The sequence below is a fragment of the Ostrea edulis genome, chromosome 1, assembly GCF_947568905.1.
Source record: "Ostrea edulis chromosome 1, xbOstEdul1.1, whole genome shotgun sequence".
Taxonomy (NCBI): Eukaryota; Metazoa; Mollusca; class Bivalvia; order Ostreida; family Ostreidae; genus Ostrea; species Ostrea edulis.
In genome coordinates, this window is record NC_079164.1 from 59997097 (window position 1) to 60021917 (window position 24821).

At 36.9% G+C, this 24821-nt stretch overlaps 1 long non-coding RNA gene across 1 annotated transcript; it reads left to right on the forward strand.

Moving 5' to 3' along the window:
- The first annotated feature begins 6 nt into the window (after positions 1-6).
- Positions 7-12224, forward strand: LOC125649357 (uncharacterized). Its single transcript, XR_007360675.2, has 3 exons — positions 7-166; positions 10670-10822; positions 11123-12224. It is a non-coding gene; the product is annotated as an uncharacterized LOC125649357 (long non-coding RNA).
- The last annotated feature ends 12597 nt before the right edge of the window (positions 12225-24821 follow it).

The window sequence follows — 24821 nt, forward strand, 5'->3', positions numbered from 1 at the left end:
TTGAAATTCAAATTTTAGTCCAATCTATATGGCCCTCTACAGGTATTTAACTCGAGGAAGTTTGACATTATTTTATCGTCCTGCTCAATGTTGTAAATAAGCCCCATATACATCATTGCCATGGCCAGTTTATTATCCCAATGTCTACCTGCTCTGGTACACACAGGTAAGGTGCCTTTCTTCACAGTACAGAAGTATTTCCTTTTTGTAGTGAAATGAAAACTTTGATATAATTTCAACTCTAAGTAGACATTTCATATCAATAAATTTTAAAAAGTCAATACCTAATTTTTCCTTAATATTCATTTTGAAATTCCCCTGCCATTCAATGATATAGGTATGAATTAACATGTATCTAAAGAGAGGTAACTCCATCAAAGACGCATGTATGAACATGCAGGAGTTGTCCAACAATGGTGGTCTGAAGACTTTCTGCCAATGTATCCACTATACTGTGCCTGTAAATGCTTGATCAAGTGATTCTATTGTCGTCTTTCCATCTCTTCTTGACCTGTGAAAATCTACGATGATCAATGATCAGAATAGTTCTCTGAAATGCACATCTAATTCCAATCACTACCATCATTCGTGAGTCCCGACATGTAATGATCTTTGACTCCTGCAGTTTTAAGCTTTCTCTCCAAGAAACCGGACAAGAAAGTTAAACGCCAGAACAAAATCATGTTCTTTGTAATGTGATCATCAACATAGTAATTAAAGCTTAAGTTGAATGCTTCAAAAACTTAAACATCCACCGAGTTTTCTCTCTCCTTCTAGTTACAGTGGAATAATTTAATTCTTATTGTATCCTTGTCTCTGATTGGTCAAATTCCAATTGAGGAACGCAGGTTATTTTTGTATAACCTGGTTTGGTATGGGGACACACCCCCTTGACAACCAGAAGCCGGAACTATTTTTTCTTCTCTCTCTAAATTTACATCGCAGCATTGTTTTCAGCCTTCTTTGGAATAGAAAGTCAACGTGTACAACAAGAGGTACTGTGAGCAATGCTCACCAAGAATACCCCCCGCTTACCCCAATCTCCCAAAGGGTGTTGGTAATAGGTATAAACTACCTCTTTTCTGAGTGTAAAAAACAAATGGCATGACAAACCGAACCATATTGCTACTTCGATGTCCAGTGCGCATGACCTTTGACCCTTAAATCGATAGGGAACATCTTCATCCCATGGGTAGTCCATATGTATGATATGGTGACTGTAGGTGGAAAGGATAACGCTTTAGAGCCCGGAAACCATATTGCTACTTCAATGTCCAGTGCACGTGACCTTTGACCTTTTGACCCCAAAATCGATAGGGAACATCTTCATCCCATGGGTAGTCCATATATATGATATGGTGACTGTAGGTGGAAAGGATAACGCTTTAGAGCCCGGAAACCATATAGCTACTTCAATGTCCAATGCACTTGACCTTTGACCTTTTGACCCCAAAATCGATAGGGAATATCTTCATCCCATGGGTAGTCCATATGTATGATATAGTGACTGTAGGTGGAAAGGATAACGCTTTAGAGCCCGGAAACCATATTGCTACTTCAATGTCCAGTGTGCTTGACCTTTGACCTTTTGACCCCAAAATCGATAGGGAACATCTTCATCCCATGGGTAGTCCATATATATATGATATGATGACGGTAGGTGGAAAGGATAATGCTTTAGAGCCCGGAAACCATTGCGTCTACAGACGGACAACCCGATTCCAGTATACCCCCCCCCCCCCCCCACAACTTGTTGCGGGGGATATAATAAGATACTTTGGTTTGATACACATACTGTTTTCTTGTTGTCAATTAGTATCTAGGCAACTTGTACGCTAATCACTGTTGTAAATCCTCTTTCTCTGTATGGTGATCGAATAATTTTAAAATAGATTAAAACAAAGATATTATATTCGAATTAATGATTTACCAAGTAAGCATTGTCCTGTTCATTTTGAAATACATTTCTCACTGGGGAAAGTGGGGGGATTTCATTGCTGATCCACCTTTCAACAAAGAAAACAAAAAATCATACGTCACATTTTACCACACGACGTCAGTCACATTGACATGTGGATCGTGATTTGTCACTTGCTTACACATTTTCTTGTGTTGGATTTATCATTAGTGACAAGATAATCATTGCATGCAAGGGTAAGTTTTCATATAGTAGAAATTTTCACAGAGTTAAAAGCCACAAATTATTACATTTTCTGATATTTGAAGACTTAAGCTTACTTTGGGTAGATCTAGGCCCAAACAATGCAATTTCCCGTATTTTCTCAATCTGTTGGAGATGAGCAACTTCAAAATTGATCTCTAAAGGGCAGCGAAATACGCATTGCATGCATAGTTTACACATATTTTCCGTCATGACAAACTTCACCTTCGGTACAATAATTTAACAAGAGGCCCATGGGCATAGAATCACTCTTCTGATACATTGTAGAACAGGCAAAAATTCTCACTAACCAAGATTTATCAATTATAGTACCTGAAAATTTAAGTGTAACTGTCAAAAAGTAGGTCACGGTGACCTACTTTTGGTCGACACACTGAAGACTCAAGATGCATCAACTGACAAGTCAAATAGTATTCAAATATAGCCGTCAAATTCCAAAAGAAGGCCACAGTGACCTACTTTTTGGTCGACACACTCCAAAGACTCAAGATGAATCAACTGACAAAGTTTGATAATTGAAGTCAAATAGTATCTGAAATATTCAGATATAAACGTCAAATTCCAAAAGTAGGTCACAGTTACCTACTTTTTGGTCGACACACTCTGAAGACTCAAGACCCATCAACTGAAAAAGTTTGATGATTGTAAGTCAAATAGTATCTGAAATATTCAAATATAGCCGTCAAAATCCAAAAATAGGTCACAGTGACCTACTTTATAGTCAACACACTCTGAAGACTCAACATGCATCAACTGACAAAGTTTGATAATTGTTAGTCAAATAGTATCTGAAATATTAAAATATAGCTGTCAAATTCCAAAAGTAGGTCACGGTGACCTAGGTTTTGGTCAACAAACTATGAAGACTCAAGATGCATCAACTGACAAAGTTTGATGATCCTAGCTTTCATAGTGTCCAAAATATGCATCTAAAATTGAAAATGTGAAATTTGAATGTCTGCAAAATTCAAAAAGTAGGTCACTGTGACCTACTTTTTTAATAAATATGTTTTGAGGCCTCTAGACGCATCAACTTGCAAGGTTTAATGATTCTAAACCTCTCGGTATCTGAAATAACAACCTAAAATGTATTCATAAATGATTAGCCATAAAATTCAGAAAGTAGGTCATGGTGACATACTTTTCACATGACACAGTTCAAGGTCCCATGATCCATCAACTGACAACTTTTGATGATCATAGGCTCAAAAGTGTCCAAGATATGCATCAAAATCCATTTAATAATAATTACCTGTGAAATTCAAAAAGTAGGTCACCATGACCTACTTTTGAGACAACATGATATTAAGCCCTAAGATGCATCAACTGACAAAATTTGATGATCCTAGTCCTTATACTAAGCAAAATATCAAAGTTTTAACAAAACAAAATTTAAGGTCAACTTTGAAGTGACCTTGAGACCACACCCTTTGCCCCAGGATGATGCCTTGAACAATTTTTTATCTACAACCTCAGGGATCGAAATTAACTTTTTTCACTACTAGCAAATTTTAGCTAGTGGATTATTTTCCAACTAGCAAAATTGAGCTTTTACTAGCATTTTTAATTCGATTGCTGTTTTACATGAATTTAAGAAAACAAGCATGTCTCTTTAGGCCACTGATAAAATGTGTTGTGTTTCCGCTAACCCGACCGACCCTAAATTATAGCCCCGACCCTAGAATTTTTTTTCAATATTTAAAAAAAAAATATCGTCATTTTCCCGGAAAAAATATATTCCCGGTTCTTGGTTTTTGTTTTAGTTAGACATTGAGATGAAGTCATTCAAACGCTTTAATGATATACAAAACTGCATGGTATTGTGTCAAGCGTTTAAACAACACTGATAATGTTTCTAACTAACAGCATGGATGATGGTTGACCTAGTGGCTAGTACCTCCATGCGTGCTCACGCAACGGTGATTTAACAATGTCATGTTTTCATAGAAGACTTTCTTTTGTCAAAATTGCCAACTCCTATGTTGTTTACTTTTTAGACGGTGGCTATTTATAGCCATGCACAGTCTTATGCTATCGTTTCAGCGGGCATTACTGTGTATACACGGGGACCCTAGTTTTATATGGAGGTCATGATGCAGAGTGACAGACATGAATGTCCAGTCTGTCAAATTTGTATGCACATCCTTGGTTTCTGCTGCAGTTCTAACTGAAAACACTATGAAAAAGGCCGCAAATAAAGCAGTGAGCGCATCCAAGTTGTTGATGAGTGGTGAGAGCCGAGAGGAAAAAAAGATGTGCAGATTGTTTTTAAAATAAAAATTTATGTCCGGTAAAAAGTTTTAGCTGGAAGAGAGTTGGATCCCATTAGGATAAGTGGGATCTGCCCAGACTGTCTTCCTACCCTTGTTCCATTTAGATTGTGAAAATACATTAGAAGTATTCCTGACCTATGACAACCAATCTAAATGTAAAAACAATATATCTGGTACTTGTAGAGCATAGTGGCATAGAGGAGTTAACTTTTGTGTTTTATGCTAGATATGTTTCATTGAAAAATATAGTTTCTTATAAAACATCTGGAAATAATCCTCAGCCAATAACGGGTGAAATGTTATGATTGAAAGTTTACTTGCAATGCAATTTAAGCAAAATTTATATTTTGAAAGTATAACATTTCAGTTGAGCATCACTGAAGAGACATTATTTGTCGAAATGCGCATCTGGTGCATCAAAATTGGTACCGTATAAGTTTTACATTCAATAGAACATTTAACTTGTGCAGTAATTGGGGCTATACGGACCGTGGATATATCGGCCTGGATAGCTCAGTGGTTAGAGCACCTGACTAGAAATGCAGGGGTCCAGCCAAAGATTTTCTCCTTCCCATACTACATTTGGTGCCGTTGACCACCCCTGGTGATGCAGGTTGGCCTGTCAGGGGTGAAAAGAACCTGGGTTGATATTGAAAGACAATTATAAAATTATAATTGATCTTAAGGAGGGAGGAATGTAGTAATTAGGGCTATACGGACTGGATAGCTCAGTGGTTAGAGCACCTGCCTAGTAATGCAGGGGTCCCGGGTTCGATTCCCGGTACAGCCAAAGATTTTCTCCTCCTTCCTATACTACACTTGATATGAGTTTACAATGTTTTTGCATACTTTGAAAAAATAAAATTTAAAAAAAAAATAAAATTTATTTCCTACCTACCTACCCTATTTTTTTCTGGAACGTTAGCGGAAACTCAACAATTTTTATCGTTGGCCTTATCAAAATATAGGGAAAATCTTTTAAAATCTCCTTTAAAGTGCAATAATAAAAATAAGATTGCGAATTCTTTCATTTAAAATTTAATGGATTGTCAGACAACGTGCATGATGAAGGTCATAGGGTACACTTGTGCAACGTACTTGCTGTCCAGAGATCTACCACCTATTCACAACATCGTGTGGAATGAAATCTTGAAGACTGTTTGCGCCAATTCAAACTATATGATCAAAACTTTTGGAAATTCCATCTCAAAAATTCTAGTTGAAAAGAAAACCCCGCGAACTCGAAATGTTTGACTACAGAAGGACACAGCGTGAAACTAACACTGTCATGTGTTGTTTCATGTAGACACGGACCACCGCGGTGGCTGAAAGGTTAGAGCGTTCACTCCGCATGCGGAAGGCCGGGGTTCAAATCCCGACCGCGACAGACCTAAGTCGTTAAAACAGGTGACAGTTCTGTCGCCAAACACTCGGCACCAGGTGTGAATGTCACGGGTCCTCGGAGATGACCTTAAAAACAGATGTCTCGTGTCACAGTAGGTGTGGCACGCTAAAGAACCCTCACTGCTCAATGGCCCTAAGCGCCGAGCATAGGCCTAAATTTGAAGCCTTTCACTGGTCTTGGTGACGTCTTCATATGAGTGAAAAATTCTCGAGCAAGATGTTCAGCAAAATACAATAAATCAACGGACGAGATCAACATGCTTGCTATTTAAATCAGACGTCACTGAGACGCCCGAAGTGTGCTTGAAGGGTAGGCCATCTTCGACATCACTGACTGAGATGACCTTGGCCTTAGTTATATTTATTCGATCCACGTTTACTTTTTCAATACTTGTATTTTCATTCTGTGAAGCGTTTCTATGCACAAGACAAAATTATTGTAAACTTCAAAGTACAGCCAATAAACCGAAGAAATCCAGGAAAAGGATCGTGTTTTTTTCACTCGCAAAAAGTTGCGATCACTTTTGATTTTTTACTCGAAATTTCAATTTTTAACTCGCATTTAGCGAGTATTTCCCCTTAATTTCGTTGCCTGTAAGTGTTGTCAATGACTAGATGGAGGTCGAAGAGAATTTTATCCTTTGCAATCAAAATATCACCCATTGTTGTGTACATATCTGATGGTTTCCGTGGTATGTAATAATTTGCTTATTTTCTTTGAAATTCTTCTGAGAATCAGAAACTTTTTTTCGTGGCATATGTTTAAGCCATAGCTAAATGGAAATATTTTTCTATGATGTAAAAACAACAAGACTACAATTCATATTAAGTAATTATCTTGTTTATTTAATACTGGGTACCTTCTGCCCAGGTGTACGCCGGAGATCGATAATGACAAATTTTCTGCATCAATGATCACGTGCACCCATGGCGGTTTATCGAGAGAATTAATGCTTTGAAAACACTGTGACAAAAGGCGATAGCGAATTTGGCATTTTAACAAGAATTCTAAGTAATAGGAAAAATGCAGCATAATAATGAAAATGGCGATAAATTGAGTGGCGATAATTCGAGAATTAACTGAAATTTAAAATTTGTATAAAATCTGAAACTTCAAAAGGTCTATCTTAAAAAGTTTTCAACTTGCTGTATTCCCATGAAAGCATAGTAAACTTGGGAGATTGAAGGTATATTGTGACCTTGACTTTTGACGCCATTGTCCTTAAAATCTCTAAGTGTCTTCCTATCATGGTCAATTACCTTTCTTTCAAATGTGAAAGCTATATGTTGAAAACTATTTCAAATATTGTGTCACAACGAAAGTGATGACAGACAAACGAACAATGTAATTCTAAAGATTCATATAACAGGGTTCCAGCACGCTAAAAGCATGCAGGGCCCTATAAATCAAAACATCAAAAATACTAGAGTTCCTGAACTATTGACAACATGGACAATGTATTCTCAATACATATAAATGACTTGATATTGCTGTACAATAAAACATTCAAAAAGATTCAACCCTTTACAATCATTCACCATTCCTCCACAGTGAACAATAGATTTGATGAGGTCTAGCTGACAAACATTTGCCTGCCAAAAAATGTCAGGTGTGCCATAAAATCCTGCTAACTGAATGTATATAAAATGTTTACTCTAAATGCTATATATAAAAACACCAAGATCTTATGCTTGGACAAACTTTTAATTGGGAGTTTTTTGTTAACATCCCTTCAATCTGTTTATCAAGCTCAGAAACATAATGGCAATATTTGGGGGGGGGGGGGGGGGGCTGTAATCTGTAGTCCAACAATTGACTTGCCCTTTCTATGATACAACCAATATATATATATATATATATATACACACACACACACAGTGATGAAACGATTGTCGTTGACAATCGATTGTCGATCGATTTGGCTCTTCGATTGCGATTATATTTTTCAAAATCGATTGTCGCTTGTACACTAATTAATATCTAATCCGAGATTCATCTGACTGTTAATCCCGCTTTTATATCGAGATATGTGCATGGGAGAGTCAGAGTGGACTCTACATTGAAAATTGGGAATTCAGTGACACCAGCTAGTGTGTATACTGCACATATCCATAAAAATAAATAGAAATAACTCCAAAAATAATAAACATAATTATTAACTACATGTAATTACCAATTATATCGATCATTGATCGAAACGGTTCTTACAATTATGACCGATTATCGATTATGAAATTTCCCCCGATTTTTTCAACACTAATACACACAGACTCATATATTATATTATAATTAGTGTCAGTACTTGTTTTTGAGGGGGAAAAAACCAAAACATTTTTTAAAGGTTTCCACCAGGATTCAAACACGACAACAAACATAATCTGATGTTGATTATAGACAATGAACACAATCTGATGTTGATTATAGACAATGAACTCAATCTGATGTTGATTATAGACAATGAACACAATCTGATGTTGATTATAGACAATGAACACAATCTGATGTTGAATTATACAATGAACACAATCTGATATTGAATTAGACAACGAACACAATCTGATGTTGAATTAGACAACGAACACAATCTGATGTTGAATTAGATCTGATGTTGAATTAGACAACAAACACAACAATCTGATGTTGAATTATACAATGAAAACAATCTGATGTTGAATTAGAGACAAATTACAACTGATGGAAATAAGGAGACTGACAATGTTGGGTTTGTAATTCCTTTGGACCGACATTCTGAAACATTTCATTGATTGATCTGGTAAGATTATTAAAATTTCTGCCATGCAAAATCCAGATTTCAAAAATTCTGAGTAGCCCATTCAACAAGATTTAAGATCTACATACTAAGATGGGTGTGTATCCAATAGGATGAGGAAGAGGGTCTAGATACCACTCACACCCCTGAAATTTACGATGGTGCTCCGCGAAGAAAAATAATATTCTCATCTAAAATTAATATGAACCAAACCATACCCCATCTAGATTCAACTCTGACATTGGGAAACAACAGGCTCAAATAATGTCATTAATGACTATAAATAATAGCACAACACAGGACTACTCGACCTACAGTAATGCACTTAAAGGGACTGGTTCACGATTTTTGATAAAAACATTTTTCATTTTCAATGTTAAAAATGAAAAAATATAACTCATTTAATGTTGACAGCCAAAATTTTGACCTTCTGAATGCAAGAATAAAACCAATATTTTAACTTTAAATCTGTGTTACGTAAACAAAGACTCGAGTCTTTTTATGTATACAAACAAGCGAAATATTGATTTTGTAATATAAAGTATTTTAATTTTGCACAGTCACAAATTTAAACTTTTACATGACATATTTTACCCCAAAATGCTTGAAATGTGAAAGAAATGATAAATTTAGATCAATATCCATTTCTTTTGAAAATTTTGTAAACAATAACACACCGCAATCTTTGTTTACAAAGCAAATAATAAACTCTCTAAAATGAGCTTCTGTGATAATGTATAACCTTAATTTTTATGTGAAATCTTTTAAACACATTAGACAATTGATTTTGATCATTAAAAGTGAAAAAGAAAATTTTGTGGAAAATCGTGAATCAGTCCCTTTAAACAGGTGTTCTATTGACCAGTAAGTTTTCCTGACTACAAACTTAATGCTGTTTAAGAAGATTGCTCCTTTCATCTTCCTTTCCTCATGTGTATTTCACTGATACACCCCACCCCTTAAGTTTGTTTCTGCTTACACAGCTGCACTATCTCAGCCTTATGACTGACTGATTGGATGTAATACCATGTTATTTTTCCTGGTTCTTAAGAGCTTGATGTAAAGTATTATACATGTATCAGAAAGAAATGATAATGCTTGACAAACTCTTCATCATCTTGTATGTTAGTGGTTATCTCAAAAGTTTTTTTTTTTTGTGTTTTTTGCACTGTTGCTCAGCTTTCACATTTCCAGACATATGTTGTTATGGAGATCATAATGACTTTATGCATTACCACCATTACTTTCTGGAATAACACCAACATCAAATATACAATTATGTAACCAGATAAGAACATTACAAAATGAAAATTCAAAATGTTTTCCATTTAATCTGCAACATCTAAGTTGTTTGAGTCATATTTTTCTGGTAAGTGTGCAATATCATATTTGTATCGTCCAGTTTTTTGTGCTGCAATAATAAAATTACATTGATATATGACAGTTTGGATTCCGAGAGCTACAGGTGTAACAGTTCCCTGAGTTCACCTGCACAATTTGGAGCATTCTTTATCATAATCAATGTCACAATCACTACAATTAGGCTATCCTGAAGGACATAAAAAATCATCTAAAATTTGAAGGGGCATGGACATGAGTTATTCAAAAAATATTCAGAAGCTTTTCAAATCAATATCAAAGTATTTGATTTGTGCAAAACATAGTAACAAACCTAAATTCCAAAACTGACACAAAGATGTCTTTGAGAAATATAAAGTTTTTATTTTCATTTCTAACAAGGCACAGACCCTGGACTACATGTTTACATATTTGCATTCACTAAATCTTTTCTCTTATATTTCTTTTGATACTGGCATTGCTTTCATCTGTGGTAATAAAACATTTCCAGTTACAGTACTGTAGAATCTGAACTATACGGTCAAACCTGCATTTTCCGAATTTCAATCTCTCAAACTCTCTATGTTTTATCAAGGTCCCTTGAACTTTGAGTTATCTCGAATCACCTGTATATTGATTTAACATTTATCAAAATTAATATTTGAGCCTCTAAATTGTTTTGGGTCCTTCATCCTTTTCAGGTAATTAGTCTGGTTAAATTAAATCACAACTCTGATTACGTCAGCCTGCTTTTCTCTTAACTGGTCCCCTATTGTGACAGCTTCTCGGACTTCTCCCAAGACCAGTTAATATAAACCCGGGACAGGGGACAAGTTGAAAATGGATTAAAGCAAGTAAGTCTTGATTTCCTAGTGACAGTTTTGTGCATTGCTGTTACATGTTTGAAAACGATTTGTCTATTGCGTAAATCCAGGCACATCCGAGTCGGAAGGTCGGTCGAAGCATAAACCGTCACCGACTCCCGCATTTACACGTTTTCCAGAATCAAAACATGAATACTTGCGAAGAGAAGTCGATGAAGGCTATGCCTCTCGACTTCTCTAAAGAGAATAGCAACAACCCATGAGTTTGTTGCACACTTTAGACAGAATAAAATGAATATCTAATCGATTACGTAACGTTTTCATTTACAGATTTTTGCCAGAAACGATAACGACTGATTTTATCATGATGAGGATATTAAAGGAGATTCTTACAGCTTCATCCGCACCCAGAAACACACGTGAGAAGAAAATGCCTTACCTGTCTTCCGTCTGTTAATCAGCACATGAAAAAGACAGAGAAAACTTATTAACGATGTGTCAAGGAATAACTCTGTAGGTTATCAATTGAGATACTTTGTCTGCATGTTTAAATACTTGAATAAAGAAAATCTGTACACAAACCTGTCGCCATCTTCTTATCCGCCAAAGATGTCAAATGTGACTTCCGGTTCTAAGGGGGATAACTCGAAATACGTTCCAGAAAGATGAAGAATCAAAGTACTGATAGTACTGATAGACGGTGACGTAAAAATACCGAGATTGCAACTGCCTGAATGCATTATATATGGCGATTCAGTTTATAATAATAATTCAGTAATGGTAAAACACAATACACGGGTTCATAGATAGTTTATATTAAATCCAAAAGAAGAAACATACATACCACAGGAACCTGCGCTCTTATCTTACAAAACTTTTATTTGTGTGCATCACTTATATATATAAATATAGAAACAGGTAGATATTGTAATATCCTGTCATTCCTAGAGAAAACAGATTTTGCTACTATTGTAAGACCAGTGTTGAAGATGAAAAACATTTTTTTACTTGCTTGTCCTTTATACAAACACATAAGAAAAAAGTATTCAAAAACATCATATGATTATCCTGTATCTTGTTTATACTGAATCCTCTTAATATTGCATCTACAAAAGAAATTTGTTTATATATATCAGAGACTCCTCATACTTTAGAAACTGTTGTTACAATTATGATACCATGTAACATAATATGTGTGTGTGTGTGTGTGTGTGTGTGTGTGTGTGTGTGTGTGTGTGTGTGTGTGTGTGTGTGTGTGTGTGTGTGTATCTTATATTGCATGGCTAACAACACTTGTATGTGCTTTAGTGCCAATAAAGAAATGAATGGAATTGAATATATATACATGTAGTTTTAAAATGCAGTTTCCAACATTAAATTGTAAATGAGCAATTTGTTTTCTCAAGACAGAATAAAAGGAACATGAAACACATATCCAGGCACTGTTGACTTCTTGGGCTTAAATGAATATATCGAAGAAACTTTCAGAACAATCACCTTGTAAAATGGAGAATTGTATATTATACAGCCTGTCAGTGGGTCAAATGCTGCCTGACGTATTTTATACCAATTGTTAGTTCTTTACACACTGACTTTTTACTACGGATTACTCCGTTTACCTGATCAAGATATAGGGCTCATGACAGTTGTGATCGATCAACAGGGAATCCTTGCTCCTCCTTATAGCTTAATTCTGATCCCAAATCTGGCATAGCCAAGGGTCCGCATTTGTTCAACTCTTAATTTGTATTCCCTATAGGAGTTATGAGATTGATCAATGTTCGTTATCTAAGGTCACCTTTCCATTAAAGTATGTGACAGATTAATTTTGAAATGACCATACGATTCTAGCATGCTGTGTCATTCAAAAAATTAAATATGAAACTCAGAGGAGGCATAGATGTGATTTTTCTTATTACAGATCAATGACAATGAACATTTTTAATTTCATGATCTGATTACCTGATAAGTAGGATTTTACTGTGTACCGATATGTATAGATTAGACAAAAGAATATCACATTTACATACTGTTTTTCAAAAGATCGATATTTCAAATGTACTTAAAATATTCTCATAATATGGATTTGTACTCTTCAAGCTGTTCTCTGTCATATATTATTCCAAAATTAATTTATTGGTGAAATTCTCAAAAGACATCTCAAATATACCTCATATGTTTGAAACAGTTCTCAAAGTTTTATGAATCTTACATGCATATTATACTTGCTGAAGTATTACAGTTTTCAATCATAACATACCTTGTAAAATCGTTTGTGAAATATTCAAGTTTTCAGAAAATATCTTGACTCAGGCAGAAATTGTTAGTCGTGTTTGTTCCAGTATATTTTCCTTTTCAAATTATCTCAAATACACATGTAATGTCAACTTCTCAATCATCTAACAATTCAGTTATGTAATCTCAATAAAGAGATATGAAACTCAAAAGTTCTCAAATGTTCAAATAATTCCTCTCTATTTTAATCTCTAAAATATGCCCCACGTTCATAGATCTGTAAATAATAGTTCTCATTTCTCAAGTTGTTCTAATTTGTTCAATGATTTTCATTGCTAAAGTCTCTTGTCTCTAATCACAGAAACCCCAAAACTACCAAAAAGTAAATAATCTTAAAGCAATGCAAGCTGTAACTGACGTTTGGTAAATAAATTGAAAAATAAAAGAACAAATATTTAACATATTTGTGATTGAATATAAAACTTCATAGAATCAGAGCTAGTGAATCTGAAGCAATAATCCCGTCAAATCAGCAGAAAATGTCGATTCATGAATCATTGTCATCCTGTCAGTACCCCTTGCTTGTCGTAAGAGGCAACTAAATGGGGGCGGTCCTTCGGATGAGACTGCAAAAACCGAGGTCCTGTGTCACAGCAGGTGAAGCACGATAAAAATCCCTCCCTGCTCAAAGGCTGTGAGCGCCGAGCATAGGCCTAAATTTTGCAGCCCTTCACCAGTAATGGAGACGTCTCCATATGAGTCAAAGACGTTAAACAATATTCAATCAATCAATCAATTCCTGCTCGTAAACTCTGACATGCATTGACCTCGGAGGTCACCAGTTCGGAAAAAAGCGAAAGAGGCACTGAGAATGTTTCAGATTTGTAAATATGCAATTTAAAATGCCAATTTTATAGAAATTAAATTGCCCATCAAAATTTCATTTGAGTGGCACATTTGGCATAATTATTACGTACTTTCTTACACTCATAGTACTTCTTGTCACACTCATAGCACTTCTTGTCATTCAGAGAGGCCCCGTGGCCGAGTGGTTATATAGAGCATTGCGCTCAAAATCACACGGTCTCTCACCTCTGGTCGGCGCGGGTTCGAATCTCGCTCGCGCCGGTAAGTGCGAAAGTTTCCCAGTTTACTTGCGGAAGGTCGGTGGTCTCTTCACAGGTACATTGTATGTGGGTTCTCTCTTCCACCAATAAAAACTGGGCGCCACCAGATAACTGAAAAATTGTTGAGTGTGGCGGAAAACAGCAAACAGTCAATCAATCTTGTCATTCGTGAAACGATGTAGTATTTTAAAACATTTAACGAAGCATTTAGTTACACACGTCAGTTTCCATCTTTGCATATGACCTCGCGGTCTCGGCAGCAACCCGATCTTGTTCGGCAATGCAATCATACACATTAATTTTGAACAGATAATATAAACAACTCAAATTTATTATATTCTGCCTGCACATTTCCACTGCTAGGATAACTCCCACAGAAGCAGCAGCATAAGACAGTGGCTATAAATAGCCACCGTCTAAAAATGACTATAACATCAAATTTGAACCACTGAAATCATCACAAATGATAATGCTATTGAAATAACAGAGATTTGAACTTTTTAGTCTAGCCAGTGTGAACATCAGTCTAATTAAACTTAGATTCTTTGATCCGCTCATCTACTATCACTACACAATCCTCAAAGGATCTAATTTTAATTAGACTGGTGTGAACACCTGTAGTATAGGAGAGGAGAAAATCTATGGTTGGACTGGGAATCGAACCCAGGACCCCTGCATTACTAGTCAGGTGCTCTAACCAAAGAGCTATCCAGGCCAATATCCACGGTCTGCATGGCCCTAACTACTACATTCCTCCCTCCTTTAGTTTGTCTTTGCCCTCGAAGACACACAACCCAGATTCTTTTCACCACTCCCCTGCATAATGGCAGAACAAGCTGCAGTGCCGGGGTGGTCAACGGCACCAACTGTGGTTTAGGAGAGGAGAAAATCTCTGGTTGGACCGGGTATAAAACCTGGGACCCCTGCATTACTAGTCTGATGCTTTAACCACTGAGCTATACCCAGGCTGATTATCCATTGTCCGCATAGCCCTAACTACTACATTCCTCCCTGTTTCGATTTGTCTTTGGTCTTGCATGAAGACAGAATTACAATGCTAGCATCTTGCTCTGTGAAAGGCTGGGCTAAGATAGCTTGGGTGGAAATCGTGCAGCGGAAAAATGCTAGTCTGTTATTTGATGTCCATGCACTGTCTCGTTCATATATACACACTCACATACACACTCACTATTAATACATTGGTTACATTAAAAAAAAATGTAACAAATCCTTACATTCTATAATATGGTGCTACTAAATTATGAAAGCATGCAGCTATTTTATCATCAAACGATAATAATCAAGAAAATGTATACAGCTTTAAGTAATATGTAATTCATTTCTAATCTACCAAATGACTGAAAAATTGCACTCAAGAGTGTTAATTCGACACTTAAGAAGGACTACGTACATGTATAATAATCTCAATTAAATTGGAGAGCTGAAAATGAATGTTTAGTTTCAATTGTCGTTACCTCCATGATTGTTGGTCAGAAAATTAAAACTCATTACAAGAATTCACGGTTAGATGCTTTGCATTAAATGTTTTAAATTTGAGCACGTCATTTTCTTATTAAAGATTTTTTTTTCAATGAGTCTATAAAGTATGTCAAAATGAGACTTGACTCAGTTGTGTGACACCACATCGTATACATATTCATTATACATGATTATCTTAATTACATTTCCATTTACACTGTTGATGAACCGTGGAAAGTACTGAAAGATGGCTGCAATTCAGATGTCTGTGGTCTGCAACCAGCATCATGCAATGGCAAAAGGAGACCTGGTGGTGGAACGACTCTATTGAGGATGTGGTGTGTGAAAAGACACGCTGTTTCAGGAACTGGAAGGCAGGTGGTAGTAGGGAAAACTATAATGCTGCCAAACGTATTGCCAAGCGGATTATTCATCATGCAAAAAGTGATGCAGAAAAAGAGCTTTTCCAAAACATCGATCCATAAACTGGAAACATTTACAAGCTATAGCCAAGCAAATGCGTCGGGACAATCAAGACGTAACAGGAGAAAAACCAGTTAGGAATGATGAGGGCGAACTATCTCTTTATGAGGAAACCAGGGAAATAGCATGGAAACAGCACTTATATAATGACATACTGCTAAACGTAGAATTCCCCGGGCCTAATGAACCAAAACGACGTTACAGATGAACTTCCTGTTGAGGGTCCAAGAGTACCAATCACAACTGAGATGATAAAAAAAAGCAGTCAGCAAAATGGCGTTGGGTAAAGCTCCAGGTCCATCAGGCATAGTGGCAGAGATGATAAGGCCTACTGGCAGTACTGGTGTAGCACTTATATGTGACCTCTTTGACACCACTGTTTGAGAAGGATGTATTCCAACAGAATGGGAAGAATGTTACATAGTCAGTTTATACAAAGGCAAGGGTGATGCACTAGATAGGTGTAATTACAGAGACCTTAAGTTGATTGACCAAATAATGTAAGTTTTTGAGAGAGTCATGGAACAACTGATGAGAAAAGTGATTCAGATTGATGACATGCAGTTTGGTTTCATGCCAGACAGAGGAATCATCGATGCCATATTCTCATACGACAAATGCAAGAAAAACACATCGCAGCCCAAAAACCCTATACTTGGCATTCATTGACCCAGAGAAGGTGTTTGACCGAGTACCTAGGAAAATCATCTGGTGGGCGATGCGCAAGTTAGGTATTGATGAATGGTTAGTAAAGATTGTGCAGATCATGTACTCCAAGAAGCCATGATCGTCTAGGAGATGGCAAAAGTGATGAGTTTAATGTCAAGGGTTTGTTTTGAGTCCATTCCTATTTATCATTGTACTGGAAGCACTGTCACTCCAATTTCCCACAAGCTGCCCCTGGGAACTCCTGTATGCTGATGATCTAGCACTTATTGACACCTCCTTTGAGTTGCTGATCAAAAGAATGGCCAAGAGGAAAAAAGTTTGGAGGAGAAAGGACAATTACAAAGTCAACGTGGACAAGACCAAAGTGATGATATCAGGCTTGAATATGGAATCTATGAGAAGTTCAGGAAAGTACCCATGTTCAGTCTGCCTAAAAGGCACAGGCAAGGAACTCCATCTTCTGTAACAACTGCTCATGCTGGGTCCAAAACAAATGTAGTGGAATCAATGGTCCTCTTAAACCCGATACAAGTGCCCGCGATGTCATGGACTTGCTCAACCTATTTATGGTAGACCTATTGACAGAGGTAAAAATTGGTGAGGACACACCTGAAGACTTCTGTTACCTTGGGGACACTTTGTCACCTGGTGGCCAGGGGATGTGAACTTGCTACAACAACATGATGATGTAAGTCTGCTTTGAAGAAATTCAGAGAGCTTCTTCCAATCCCGACAAACAAACATCTGGTAATCACAACCGGAGGCCTTCTATATTCACCTTACACTAGACTGTATTGCTATATGCATGGTTATGAAACATAGACAGTAACAGTTGCCATTCTAAGTAAACTGATATGTACACAACGACAAATTATAGCCATGATAAGATGGATCTGCCTTGTCAACCCTGAAGTGAATGTCACCTTTGAGTATCTTATTACTCAGCTTAACATCAGAAACATTGCTGATGTTATCCAGACATGTAGGCTGAGATGGCTAAGCCATGTTGAGTGCAGTACAGGTTGGATATCACAGGTTCATACATTGAATGTCACTGGATATCGAGCTCCAGGCAGACCAATGCTGATGTAGTAAAACGAGACCTAGTCTACAGGATTGGATACGATTCGACCTCAACCTGACAGCCAGGCCTCACCCTTGCAAAAGGATTAATTTGGCCTGGATAATCAAAATGGATGATGATGGTGATGGTGATTATGATGACATTTCCAAAGTGTTTACCTTTGATATCTTTACCGAATGAAATGATAGCCAATTTTCTAAATGAATGTGAACATTGTGCATATGAATCTTGATCAATACAGTACGACTTTTTTAACAGCAGACCTTTGGAAAGGTCATGTTTGATTAACTTTTGCCTTACGTCAACAGACATCATATTCGTACAAAACTTTACTCTATTTCATTGAGAGTTTTACACACGTTATTTGAAGAAGCTATGGCTATTCTATACTTGGATTTTTCAACACCTGAATATAGACTGAACTCTATGATTATGGATGTTGCCTACCACAGGCTCTATAAACCAGCACGGACCATGGATGATATTCCTTCCAAATCATGCCGCCAGTTCCTTAAGCTCAAATTTACAAACAAAGGAATAGATGCCGTCAACATAAGCAACATTCTTCATCATAAAAGGGTTCAGTCGTGTATCCAACTTATTTCAAGTTCAAGTTTACACCCTGTATTTCCTACAGCTATATACTTCTACTATTGCATCCAAACTTTTTAATTATAAACAAACTTTGCAGTGCCTAGATATAGACCATTCTATACCTAATCCACCAACATGTTCTTGTTCTTCAACTTCTTTCAACTATAGTCCAACTGGACATGTCATTACTGGTGATGTTGATATAGTTGAAAATGAGGACCTCAAATCACTTATTCTAAAAGGTCCTAAATACAAAGAACCTCGGTCTTTTAATTGGCGACAGAACTTCATCTCTATTATGAATTCTGTCGAAGATTATGCCAGACGATGGGCTATAATTTAAATATGAAAAAGAAGAACTTGATACATTTTCAGAATGGGTTAAAAGCATAAGAGGGATATTAAAATCCTGCATTAGACACATATGAAAACAAAAGTACGTACCATCTCTCCTTCTGTGTTTAGTAAACCAGAAGTGATAAAAGAATTAAATAGGTTACATGAGGAATATGTTTTGGTTTCAGCTGACAAAGCTATAGTAACAACATTGTCTTTGTTTGTAAGGCTCATTATTACAACTGTATTTTAAATGAACTTGGCATTAATTCCACTTTTGGTAATCATACTTATACTCCAACTACCCTTTCAAAAGATGAAATTCTTCAAAACCATGCTTCAGTTTTAGACACATTTAATATCCCAGTCAATGGGTCGAATGAATATAAGTTACCGTACCTATACTGGATTCCTAAACTACATAAAAACCCTTGCAAACAAAGATACATTGCTGGATTCAGTAAGTGCTCTACCAAGCCCCTATCTTTGCTCCTCACAAAAATATTAACAGCTGTGAAGGAGAAACTTCAAACTTACTGTGCGACTACATATGCCAGAAGTGGTGTTAATCAAATGTGGATTCTAAAACATTCTAAATAACTTTTAGTAAACTTTAAATCGCAGAATTTTTCCCAAATCAATAACATTAAAACCTATGACTTTTCAACACTATACACGACCATTCCTCAAGATAAATTAAAGACTAGACTTTTTGACATTATAGACTGTTGCTTCTTCAACAAAAACGGAAAATGGAAATATTCATATCTAGTGATCAGTCATTCAAAAAATTACTTTGTTAAAGACCACTCTGATTCCACGCACAAGTACTCTGAAGTTGAAATAAAAAATATGCTAGAGTTCCTCATTGACAATATCTTCGTGGTCTTTGGTGATCAGGTCTTCCAACAGTCTGTTGGAATTCCCATGGGCACAAATTGTGCTCCTTTGTTAGCTGACCTGTTTCTATATTCATATGAAGCAGAATTTATTCAAAAACTTCTACACGAGAAGAAATAATCTCTCACTGTAGCCTTCAATTCGACATTTAGATATATCGATGACGATTTGTCTATTAACAATAATAGCTTTCATTCATATGTCGATTTGATAAATCCCTGTGAGCTCGAAATAAAGGACACCACAGAGTCATCCACTTCTGCTTCATACTTAGATATTTTATTGAAAGTAGACATTAACGGCAAACTGACAACTCAACTGTATGACAAACGGGATGATTTCAGCTTCTCCATCGTCAACTTCCCATATTTATGTAGCAATATTCCATTATCACCTGCATATGGTGTTTATATATCTCAACTGATTCAATATGCAAGAGCTTGTTCTGCATATAGTCAGTTTTTAAATCGAGGTAAGCTACTAACAAACAAGTTGATGGTACAGGGATTTCAACAGTCTCGATTGAAGTCAGCATTTCGCAAATTCTATGGTCGTTATAACAATCTAGTTCGTCAATACAACCTCGCATTGGGTCAAATGCTGTCTGACGTGTTTCATACCGATTGTTAAGCCGTTCTTGGCACACTGATTTTGACTGCGGATAACTCTGTTTACCTGACCAGGATATAGGGCTCACGGCGGGTGTGACCGGTCAACAGAGGATGCTTACTCCTCCTAGGCACCTGATCCCACCTCTGGTGTGTCCAGGGGTCTGTGTTTGCCCAACTATCTATTTTGTATTGCTTATAGGAGTTATGAGATTGATCACTGTTCGTTATATTCACCTTGCATTCTGTTGTATTTAGAACACACCGAGTAGAGAGCTCCCCCACACCAAAGGAGCAAGCCTGATGCCTTCCCTGGAAGCACGTGCCCTCATCAAATGGGAACCCGTCAGCACCCAGATAATGACAGCTAAGTTCAACATCAAGAAATGCAAGATCAAACTGCACATCATCCAGTGTTATACCCCCACCAATGACGTTGACAACAAGAATGACTTTTACCAACAGCTATAGGCAGTCCTAGACAAAGCTGGGGAAAGGAATATGATGATACTCGTGGGCGACTTCAATGCAAAGACATTGGCCACAACGAAGTCATGGGTACACAAGGACTGGGCCACATGAATGAGAACAGTGAGAGATTTGCAGACCTATGCTCCCTCAACGAAGCTTGTATTAGGAGGAAGCATCTTCCCTCACAAGCATATTCACAAAGCCACATGGAGATCCCCTGACTAAGTCACAGGTGGATCTCTGCTGATACTATGGTAACTGGATGAGACAAAGGAAATGAAAACTGCACTGAACACAAGCCAAACAAAAGCAGCAAAGGCAAGAGCTAAAGAGGACTACATGTACATAGTCTCAGACAAAGAAGTCACAAAAAGTATCAGGAAAGACAAGCAGGATCACATTGACAACTTGGCCAAACAAGTTGAAGAAGCTGCAAGACAGGGAAACTTGAAAGAACTGTACATGGTCACCAAAAGAGCTCTCCAACAGAATCTAGCTAGCAGACATACAAGCCAATAAAGGAGAAGAACAGCAAGCCTTTTACAATGAGAGAAGAACAATTGAAGATGTGGGCAGGACACTTTAGAGAGCTACTCAATAGACCAATACAGCCAGCCTATACAGACCTCCCAATCAACTTTGACAAGGCAAAAAGCAGAAATCAGGAGAGCAATCAAAATGCCCAAGAATGGAAAAGCAGCAGGGTCTGATGAGATACCAGTGGAAGCCATCAAATCTGACACAGAAACAGCTGTTGACATCTTACACAACCTCTTTAAGAAAATCTGGGAGAGAGAGAGGAAATCCCAGAGAAGTGAAAAGAAAGCATCCTCATCAAGATGCCAAAGAAGGGAGAACTGAGGTACTGCAGCAACTACTGGAGAATCATGCTTCTGTAGTGCCTGGCAAGTTCCTCAACAGGATCCTTCTTGAGAAGATCAAAGAGGCAGTGGACCCTAAACTCCACAATCAGCAGGCTGACTTTTGATGCAACAGGTCATGTGCTGATCAGATAGCGAGTCTGTGCATCATCATACAACAGTCACTGGAGTGTAAGTGTCCCTTTCATTGAATATGAGAAAGCATTCGACATGCAGTGTGGAGTGAGAGACACCATGGAAGCTACTGTCAGGCACTACAGAGTACTCGAGAAGCTCATCTTCCTAATCTGTGGCACCCATCAAGGCATGACCTGCAGGAGTTTGACATGGATGTTTGCTCTCACTATTTCTCTTCCTACTGGACCACCAAAACAGGTATACAGCAGACACTCCTGATGCAGCTTGACAACCTCGACTTCACAGATGACCTGGCCCTCCTCTCACACAATCATAGCCAGATGCAGGACAAGACAACGTGCCTCACAACATCAACAGGAACGGGTCACAAAATCAACCTGAAGAAAACAAAATTGATGGAGATAACACTGCCCAATCACCAGTCACAGTTGGTGGAGAGCCCATCAAAAAAGTTGATTTCCTTCATTTACTTGGGGAATGTGGTGGACAGACAGGAAATATGGAGACTGACTAAAGCAACCCTGCAGAAGATCCAGACATTCCACAACACCTGACTTGGTGCATCTTTAACATCTGATGGCCTGAAAGGATAACGAATGAGGAACTGTGGAGGAGAGCCTGACTTGGAACTCACAGAAAAAGAGAAAGCAGGGATGACCCAGAAAGACATGGAGGCGAGACACAGAGACAGAGTTGAAGGCATGTGACAACCATCTGGCAAGGTGCAGCTAGAGCAGCCCAGAACCATGGTTGCTGGAGGACTGTTGTGGATGCCCTTAGATAATGTTCCTCACAGAACAGGTTTAAATAAGTACTAAGTAATTTTAACGGGTGCCATTAAGAATATAAAAATAAATTTCATTTTCTAAATACATGAGGTATAAATAGCAATGCTTCATGCCAGCATACTTTTCATGAAGCACATTTCATGAAATATACTGATTTAAAGTGTCATAGTTCATGCCTTCATGTACATGAATTTTCAAAACATGGAAATTTATTTCTTGAATATATCAATAGAGAAGTTAACAAACAAGAGGCCCATGTGCCACATCACTCACCTGAGTCACCTTGGCCCCGCTGTCTGTTGTTCAACTGTTGTGTTTTTAAAAGGTTTCTTAAATTCAATCTTTATTCCCATGAAAAATTTTAAAGGATCCCAAAATTAAACTGAAGATGAATTCACACAACATACCAGGGATGCCTCAACACCAATATGACTAACATGAACTTGCTGTTTTTGGAAAAGGTCAAGGTCACATAGATCATGGTATGAAAATAAAGGTCTTGTTGTATGAAATCTATTTACAAAATATATAAGTTGTACCTTAAATAGTTGCAGAGATATTGAATATAAAGATTTTTTAAAAGTACCTAGAGATGCTTCACACCATAAATTTTAACAATTGTAAATTGTAGTTTTCAAGAAGTTAAAAATGCAAAATTGTTAACACACAACATACGACACACAATGACGAAGACCAATGGCAATAGTCACCTGAGTGACTCAGGTGACCTAAAAATACTGTAAGTACAGAAAAGGCATCTTTTAGGGTTCCATTGTCCCAAATGTTATTGGCTATAACCTTAATAGTAACATTTTTGTCACAGTCACAACCAATAAACAAGCTTCACACATGGAGCCACTGGTCAACTGCCTTTCACTGCATTATCTGAATAAGATCTGCAAACTACATTTATCATGAATACATTTTAAAAATTGCTAGAGTAGCAAGAAAAAAAACCCCCCAGGAATTGACATGAAATAATACAGCCTTTTTAGGATTTCCCCTTGAATTCAACATATTTTTAGGAATTTTAGCAAACTAAAAAAAATTAGGAATTTTTATGGAATTTTAGGGCCGTTGGATAGCCTGCACAAGGTCTTGCCACATAGAATCTATGTACAAAATATGAAAGTTTTCCCTTAAATAGTTCAGGACATAATCAAATAGGTTACAATTTCTTAAAAGCAAGTCAAAATTTTAAAAAGTCACAAGGTCAAAGATCATGGTATGAAATGAATGGACTTGTAATATGAATGTTCTACCTTAAATAGTTCAGGAGATATCTGAGGGGTTTTTAAGTAGGTCAAACTTCCAGTTCAAGGTCACAATGTTACTAGAGACATATATGCAATTATAATAAAAGAAAGGTTTTGTAACAAGGAATGTAAATATTCAACATGAGAGCCATATATCATTCACTATTTTTAAAATGTCAAGAGGAAGGTTGAAGTTTTGAAATTTGGGTCAAACTCCAAGGCCAAGAGCTAAGTTCATATTTGACATGTGAGGCCTTATCATAAGGAATCTTTATTCAAATTATGAAAGCTCTACTTTAAATAGTTTAGGAGATATTGAATAGGTTTTTTTTAAAGTAGGTCAAACTCTAAGGTCAAGGTGATAAGGTTAAAAACTTTCATACCAGAGAAAAGATCATGTCAAAAGGGATGCACATATGAAACATACAAGGTCTATCACTTACCACTCAAAGTCATGAGTAAGGTTAAAGTTTCAGACAGACAGAAAGGATAAAATATTTATCAATGATACCGTAACAGGTATTTTTCGCGATGATCCAATTTTCGCTTTCTTTGCGAGTACTTTTGAATCTCAAACAATTAAATTTGCATAAAATTTACATTGATTGTGTACCATAACTCAATGAGTAGAAACTCACCACCTTGGATGTGGTACTAATTATCTTAAACGGTGGTCAGGCATTATCACTCTGTACACGCACCTGCTTAACTTGTTGAATGAAAACACACGTAGTACAGTAATGTTTGTTCTGTACAAAATTGAAACCTGTCAAGTGTCAATTAATTTGTAACTTGCATGGTGAATCGAAAACAAAGAACTACACAAATAAAAAATGACAGTGTTTTGGGGTATTTTTGCAAAATTTGTGATGCGCAAAAATAACCTGCTAATAGTTTTTAAAATAAACAAGTGGTCAGATGTTCTTGTAGATTGAGTAAATCCAAGTTCACTATTATCGATAATATTGTTTGAAGTCAAA